This window comes from Periplaneta americana, chromosome 1 (assembly GCF_040183065.1).
Source record: "Periplaneta americana isolate PAMFEO1 chromosome 1, P.americana_PAMFEO1_priV1, whole genome shotgun sequence".
In the NCBI taxonomy this organism is placed as follows: Eukaryota; Metazoa; Arthropoda; class Insecta; order Blattodea; family Blattidae; genus Periplaneta; species Periplaneta americana.
This window is the reverse complement of record NC_091117.1, coordinates 165,902,001-165,911,128: the sequence shown is the minus strand read 5'-3', so window position 1 is coordinate 165,911,128 and position 9,128 is coordinate 165,902,001. Positions and strand designations below refer to the sequence as shown.

At 34.0% G+C, this 9,128-nt stretch overlaps 1 long non-coding RNA gene across 1 annotated transcript; it reads left to right on the top strand.

Moving 5' to 3' along the window:
* Nucleotides 1-1,994: 1,994 nt before the first annotated feature.
* LOC138709359 (uncharacterized) lies at nucleotides 1,995-8,862 on the top strand. The gene is made up of 3 exons (XR_011334918.1): nucleotides 1,995-2,198; nucleotides 8,385-8,488; nucleotides 8,598-8,862. It is a non-coding gene; the product is annotated as an uncharacterized lncRNA (long non-coding RNA).
* Nucleotides 8,863-9,128: the final 266 nt, after the last annotated feature.

The following is a 9,128-nucleotide window of genomic DNA, read 5'->3' as shown; positions in this document are numbered from 1 at the left end:
TTTGTTTCAAATTATATTAGACTACACGATGTCTTCATCACGCAACAATATTTGTTTCAAATTATATTAGACTACACGATGTCTTCATCACGCAACAATATTTGTTTCAAATTAAATTAGACTACAGATGTCTTCATCACGCAACAATATTTGTTTCAAATTATATTAGACTACACGATGTCTCCATCACGCGAAAAGAAGTGTAGCTAGCTGTGGCTCCTGTTGTTTCTGATAACAATGTTAATCGTAAGTATCTTATCGTTTCAATAAATGTGGTGAGTTATGATCATGAGTAACTTTCTATTAGTGTCATTCTTTAATTATTATGTTGCATGCTAAGAGGTTATTTGTAGTTTTAATAATTGCAGTTTTCAAAAGTTCTCTGTGTTAATTCCAATTTCAAATGAATTTTTCTCAATAACTTAATTATTGGACTTTCTTTTAATTTTAGTCACTATCTTTCCTATATTTTACTCCTATTAGTTACATACGTCGTCTTTCTTGAAATCACCTGGTGAGCACTGAATTACATGATTTCATATTAGGTTAGATTAGCTGTAAGGTAATTAAATTTGTGACGAAGTAAAAAAAGTATTTATTTTTCTTCTGCCGAATACATTCATCCGTCTTTAGGTGCTTTGCTTTGGTTGCATTGAGTATAGCTTGTCATTTAATATCTGGGCTATATTTAGTGAAATTAATAAAACATAGGCATACAGTTGTTATAAAACGTAAAGTTTTCTGTGTGTTTTACTTTTTACATAGTCTTAATATGTAACTCCATTCACAATAATACTACCTTTATCGCAGTCATTTCCTACAACATCCGAGCCACGCCTCTTTGTTTTGACTAATCAAAATATGGAGGACCAATGTTCAATTGTCTTCAACTTTCAGAGGTCTTTAGCCTCTCTATAGTATCTAGCTCGTTGGTTGAGACACAGGATCTAAACATCGCCCACCTTATTGCATAACCCAGTAACGTTTTGATTCAAATAAATTCAAGGTAACAGCTTTTCTTTATTTCTCAGTGATAAACTAGTTGTAATAATAATTTTTTATGTCTGATATAAAATTATGTATCAAATTCGTTTAATATTTGTATACAATATGTAGGCATATCGTTTTACTTCTCATAGAAGTTTTGTTTTTCCATTTTCAGCGCTATCAAATCATTACATATTTTAATTGTTGATAGGCTCAACATCTCAACTCTCATTATAAAGGAACTCTAGAATCTAGATATTACAGATAATGACGGATTTATTATTTCATCGGTCCAATTTATTTTGAGTAATAATGTACCTAGAAATATTAATTGTATGTCTGTTATATTCCGCTGTGTCAACTGCTAGCTGGTGTGATGTCAGCGCCAACTCTAGGGAAAAAAACAGAATTTCACGCTCAAGCTGGTTTGAAGGTCATTGAAATCAGTCCTGCTACATCAAAGGTACCGACGCGAAGTGTCCATACTTGTAACAGATAATTTCCTATATCCTGGGTACAACACCGAATTAAGAAGCCAGTGTCCTAATGCAGTTTCATTACGAGTTATGTGGAAAAGATACGGGCCTAATATATTACAATAATGTTTAAAATATTGTAAAGAAGGTACTAACAATGTCAATGTTCAAAATAACATATTATTCTAAATTATAATTACATTATTTCACTTCCAAAGCATCTTGAGATTTCATAACCCCAATTGCTGATGACTGCTGAGGTATCCATTTTATTTATTGAACAAGTCATCAATCCAGCATTTTCGTTTACTTCATTGCTATGCACTATGTAGCTTTGGATCATAACTTCTGACATTACATCCGGCTTTTTAGACTCTATCTAGTTCACTTCAGCTGAAAAGGTAGCTTTGAGACACGGCCATATATTGAAAATTCATGGTGAGATTATTCCTTGTTCAAGAATAGTCTTACGTAATAGTTGGCGGCACTACGTAATAAAACAACAATATGATTCGAAATCATGGCAACATTGCTGACGTCTCGAAATTCAGAACTGAAAGACTGATAACAGTTACGAATACGTAAAACATAATTATAACTAAGATGCGAATTTCTATGGACTGCCATGCGGAAGCCACCACAACAGATGAAAACACCGATATTAAGATCGGCTTACTTATATTGGCTGGGGTATTTATATTATGTTGTACATGGTTATTACTACGCCTACTCAGGGTAAGCACCTACAGAAATGCTATAATAAATTATTAGTATGACTTTATTAGTTAACACTTTATTAAAAATAAATAATGCACGGAATTGTATTCTTCATATACATACAGCATACGAAATGAATTGCTCGCAATAAGATTTTTTTTTCCAATTTCGCAAATTAATGCAGCATTATATTGAAATAAGAAATGAAAATTTTACGAGTATTTATGCCGAGGTCTTGTTACGTAAAACTAATAAATTTAATGTTTATATATATCCGGCTGTCCACACCTGTGGAGTAACGGTTAGCGAGTCTAGCCACGAAACCAGGTGGCCCGGATTCGATTCCGGTCGGGGCAAGTTACCTGGCTGAGGTTTTTTCCGGAGTTTTCCCTCAACCCAATATGAGCAAATGCTGGGTAACTTCCGGTGTTAGATCCCGGATTCATTTCACCGGCATTATCACCTTCATCTCATTCAGACGCTAAATAACCTAAGCTGTTGATAAAGCGTCGTAAAATAACCTACTAAAAAAAGAAATATATATCCGGCTTCACAGCGAGAAGGGTCGCCTTCCGGATCCTAGTTGCCATCTTCTTCTGTCCTCCCAATCACCTTCTTGTAACTCTCTCTGTGACATAGCGTTTTTAACTCCTTTAATCCATGTATCTTGCGGTCGTTCTCTTCTTCTTCTCCCATTTGGAACCCATTTCAAGATAGTTTTCGGCAGTCTTTCGTTTTCCATCGGCTGAACATGTCCGTACCAAATCAATTGTCTTCTTTGTATTTCTTCAATGAGTGTTTTTTCTTTATGCACAAGTCTTCTAATATCTTCGTCCTTGACCCAATCTAGTCTTGACTTCATGGCTGATCTTCTCAGGAAATCCATTTCAGTAGATAGAAGCTTATTTTTCATACGCTCAGGTATCTGCCAAACTTCACATCCATAGAGTAATGTGCTTATAACTATGGATTCATATATCATCATTTTTGTTTTTGTCCCAATATTCTTCTGCCATAGAATAGAATTTAGTGTTCCTGTAACTTTCCTGGCGTTAATTATTCTTGAGTTCATCATATTTTCATATCTTCTTGTATTATCAAATTTTGCTCCTAAATATTTGAATTCATTACATGATTTTATTGTTATATTATTACTCAAATTCAAATTTTTACTTATACCCCCTATACACAAATATTCAGTTTTATCCCAGTTTACTGTCAAACCCCATTTTATGTATTCCTCGTGTAATTTTCTCATCATGTATTCTATATCTTCCTCCTCTTGGGCAATTATCACCTGATCATCAGCATAGAGAAGTGTTAACAGCATTTTATCATCCTCAACAGGCATTCCCATATTTCTGCATTTTCTTCGCCATGTTGTCAAAGCAGTATCCATATATATATTAAACAACACTGGTGACATATTACAGCCTTGTCGTAGTTCTTTATTAACTTTAAAATTTTCACTAAGATCTGAGTCTTGCTTAATCCTGGATTGTGCATTATGATATAATTCTTTAATTGCTCTTATTGTTGATGGATTGACCTGTGACTCATCTAACACTTGGAATAATTTTATTAAGGGGATAGTGTCATATGCTTTAGCCAAGTCTATAAATACCAGATGTGTTTCTTGAGATATCTGTGTTCGTTCGTTAATGTTACTAATATTATTAATATTAACGTTATCTGATATGTACGTATATTATCAAGCAATACATCTCACTTGACAATATAATGTCAGAGAAAGAACAAATTGTTTGTATGCATCTGAAGTCTGACCAGTGTAATACAGTATGTAGCTAGTCGGTGATGTATGCAATGGAGGGGAAAAAGAACTAACCATCTTACCCTATTATTTCCTGGCCTAGTTGCCTCGTAAGTTGTGACTTCTTGGTATCACTTGTGAGATTCAGACCTGTTTTCGGACAGTTAACTAAACAACAATAAATAGGTTATAATATTAACTAATATTCCTAGTGTTCTGTTTTACAAAATTATTACTTAATAGTATTAGTTATTAGTGTAGAACAGCGGTGACCAAAACTCGAGCTGCAGTGATTACATGCGACAGACAGCCTATGAAGTAAGGAGACGGAGGAAAGGTACTTGGCAGGAAAACTACAACCAGTGGTGGTTCCTGTACTAAAATCTTGATCAATCCCGCGGATAAAAATCTTAAACTTTGCTGTATCAGTAATGTCACTGCTATCATCAAGAGCCACTGAATAATATACGATTTTTCTTGCTTCGTTTTTAACCTTCCTCTTGAATATAATCAGGAATTTTATAAATTCTTCTCTCGATACTTGGTCACGAAATTCGTAGTTTTTCAAAATTAAAAACTTCTTATGGACAAGTTATTTAAGCTATTTTAATCGTTACTCATTTGAGAAATTCTGATCTATTAAAAGTCTTTAGAGCACGAGATATTTCAAACCCCATTAGGTAGCTGACTTTCTTACATTTATTTATCTCATCTTTCTCTTCCTGGCTAGGATTTAAGACGTCAATTCCTGGCGTTTAACACTTCGTTGACACATAATATTGAATCAGTTTTTCTACAATATTATTATTATTATTATTATTATTATTATTATTATTATTATTATTATTATTATTATTAAATGAATAACTAATAAATAGTTACCCTAATCTAAAGATTAAGAAGATTAAAATTGAGATAAAACCTAATAATTTTATCATTCTTTGGAGAAGATCTAAAAATATCAATATTCAAGCACGTACAGAAGAATTATAGAAACACATACTTAGTGGTCAGTAATAATAATAATAATAATAATAATAATAACAATAATAATAATAATAATAATAATACATTATTCAGCGTGGCAATTAATGTTTCTATATACTCTTAATTTAACCGTTGAGCAAAGTAAACATATTACATTTTGTCCGACAGAACAACAAAAAAGTTCTCCTTCTCATTCTTTACGAAACCACCTCTTACTGCTTAGAGACAGAGTTTGTACAGCGATATGATACCACCACTGCTTGCCTTCAGTACGTGAATGAAAAACACGGCAATGTACAGGAACCTCCTCGTAGCCGTTTGAATGTCTGTGATTACACGATGTAATAACGGCACCCGCTTTGGTCACCGCTGGTGTAGAACCTCATAATATCAGTAAGCATTTCTAATAATATTAGTAAAGAGTTTCATAAAGTTGCAAAGAAAAAAATATTCATATTATTAGGGTTAGTTCCATGGGTGTGTTTTAACTAATAACTCCATTACCGGTCAAAAGTAAATACAGTGTAGAGTTAGATTTTGAAAACAAAAATGTGGATACGATAATTGCAAAGGATCATTCTGACACAAACAGTGGTGATGGAGTGTCCGTCGCAGCCCCTCTGAAATCCGCCATGTATTTTTAAAAAGGTTTTGCAGGAGAAAGAAATAAGTATTGTCACTTTTAATTCCCTTGATTTTCAAAGCTACTTTTAGTATAATTTCATCATTTTTTCTTGTAATGATTGAAATTATACCGAAAGTAGCTACAACATCTTTATTCTTTCATAAAAGAAAAGATACCGTAACAACCTGTATGGGACTTTTAGCCTATTTGACTGAATAGGCTTGTTAGGCCTCAAATCGTTTGTTATCTGTGACTAGGAAATAACGTTTAGGCCTATTATATGATGAAGAAAACGAAGTGATCTCTAATTAAAAAACTGGTTTAGTATCGAGAATTCAGCGGATCAATTTCATCACTGATTGTAATGAATAGGCTTAGTATTCCAGCAACCTAAAGACTGAAGTTAAAGACACATTGCGTATACAGTACGCCGAACATAGGTAATGCAAGGGATAAGACCATAAACAAACACGTCGTCGTTGCGTGTTCGTGGAGTACAGTCAACTCCCGACATTCTGATGCTATACTAGTAAACACATGCTTGAGCCGTGATGTTCATTTTCGTCGTGATCTTTGCAGTGAATAATAACGTGCATTCGTAAGTTACGGAACTTGAACATATGCGGATGTCGCTAGAAATGATTTCATACTGCAAGAAATTCTTTCAATAGCACATCACGTTATTGGTGTATAATGTAGTACAAGATATTCCTATTGTCTGATATTTTTTCATGTTTCATTAGGATATTGCATATCGTACAACACTGAAAACCCACTAATTTTATATGTACTTTTCTAGAAATTCCCTAAAATGTAGATTATTTAGGGGAGAGTCGGGTAGTATCGGACATCGGGTAATATCGGACAGTAAGTTTCTTTCATCTACCACACGATGATAGTACCTGATTGACATGGTTACGTTTCTGTGATGTCGCACAGAGAAACGTAACCATGTCATTCAGGTACTACCATAGGTGGTAGATGAAAAAACGCACTGTCCGATACTACCCGATGTCCGATACTACCAGACTCTCCCCTAATTCATTAATTGGAATGTTGGCACTGAACAACATGGTAGGCTACACAAATCTATGCTAAACGTCGAGTTAATATCTTCATAATTTTCCGATTTTGATGGTACTGCTTCTTTTTGATTACGTTCAACACACTCTCTGTGCCCTTTGGTATTGCAGTGTCTTTCAGTGCACTGTTTTTGTCACTTTTACGTTTATTTTACACAATTTATGTGTAATGTTGTATATATTGACAGTGAAATATATTAGTTCAAATATCCTCAACTATACCCTGCAATATTACACGCTTGAGCGTCTAACCTAAGGCATTTTATCTCTGCAATGAACCTTCAATCAGCAACAAAGATGTAGTTATTTAAATAATACGACTAGTAAGAACAGTGATCGATAAGACTACTCACTATGATTGCGTCCCGATTTTGACTTTCTAGAGAAAGAGGGCAGAGGATGCGTAACTATTTTTATAAGAACGTACTTATACCTGCGCTGTGACGTCACATATACTTCGAATGAGGCAACTTCATTCCTGTTTATAGGTAGCTGGAATACGAAGCCTAGTAATGAATAATTTATTTATGTTGTTGTTGTTTTCTAATGCCAGGCGTTTGACAATAAAGTCATTTGACCTCTTGCACTCCAATATTTTTCAAAGATATTATCATGACTAGCCACTGAAGCACAGATTTTGAGGTGTTCCGAATCCATTTCTTGGTTTGAGTTGCACAATGGGCAGTTAGGGGACTGATATATTCCAATTCTATGCAGGTGTTTGGCCAAACAATCATGGCCTGTTGCCAATCTAAATGCAGCTACAGACGATTTTCGTGGTAAATCGTGAATTAACTGTGGATTTTGATGCAGAGAGTTCCATTTTTTCCCTTGGGATCGAGTTATTAAATTTTGTTTGTTGAAGTCTAAGTATGTAGATTTAATAAATCTCTTCACAGAGTAATACGTAGATTTAGTAACAGGTCTGTAAGTAGCAGTGGTGCCCTTCATTGCTAAAGCATCCGCATTCTCGTTTCCCAGGATTCCACAATGGGATGGTATCCATTGGAATACAATTCTTTTATTGAGTGATAATAATTGAGAGAGCATTTTAGTTATTTCTGCTGTTTGAGATGAAGGTGTGTGTTTAGAGACGATTGATAGAATAGCTGCTTTGGAGTCTGACAATGTAACTGCATTCTTAAATTTATTGATGTGGCATAGAAGATTCCTGAGACATTCACTTATTGCAATGATTTCACCATCAAAACTTATTGTTCCATATCCAAGAGATCTATAAAGTGAGAAGAGATAGCACGTAACACCTGCACCGGCACCTTGTTCTCTGGAGATCAAGGATCCGTCGGTGTATAAATGAAGCCAGTTTTGTGGAGGGTACCTAATATTAATTGTCTCTAAAGACAATTGTTTCAGCATTTCAGTGTTTACTTCTGATTTCAGTATTTCTTCCGTTAAATTTAGATTATATTCTATATTTAATAGAGTTAAAGGGTTTGGTTTAATTTGTAAGTTTTCTTTTAAATTCGGGATATTGATTTTCTGTTTTAATTCTTGAACAATGGATATGTAACTTTTTTGAGTTTTCAATCTACAAAGAGGACTGTATGAATGCCAATTGTTACCTGGTAATCTGATAATAATTTATTTATGGATATTTAGTTCGATTCAATATTATTACATTTAATGAAAATACAAGTTTTGTCACTTAAATGCTCTATATGCCTGCCATTTAACAAATAGAAAACAGGTATTTAAATCTGCATTCTGGTCTGCTACAGGCGGTGTACCCAGAGAAGAAGATTATTTCCAGACCCACATGCCAATTGAAAAGGATGAACGTAGCTGTGTCCGACAGACCTGTGTATAGAACCTGCATAAATAGGTAACAATCAGTTTGTTTAAAGTATATACAGATAAAAAACAAAAATACGGTTTATTATATTAACAGCCGTAATGTATAAACAAATTGTATCAAACTTTCTCTTTTTCAGATTAGGCCTGAACTGATATGAGATCCACCTGTGACGACAGTTCCATGAAGATTGAAGCAAGAAAATTCGTAGTATATTTTCTACTAAAAGATTAAAATATTTTATCGTTATTTACTCGTAAATTGTTGAATGTTACAAAAATAATACGGCAAATTAGTCAAGCTTAGCAATACACAAATATCAGCTCTTTAAAATTCGTCATCAGAAAATCATTACTTTAGTCAACATTTTCTATGTATACATTTAAGATTATAAACAACATTAAATTCACATTTAGCCTAATCAAACATGCAGATGAAAGTTTATTTTCATGACAGCCTTGGTTACCGAAGTGTAAAGCCCGGTCCAGACGTAACAGCTTACTTGACGTTTTACTTGCACGTGCAAAACGAAGACTGAACACTGCGATGGAGGCATTCAGTTCTGAAAATCGCTCAGATTCATGGCACTGCACTGTTGCCAAGATATCGCCCTACAATCTCGCTAACTTTTCAACAAAAAGTAGCTAAATCTCTCCAAAGTTTGTTAAAA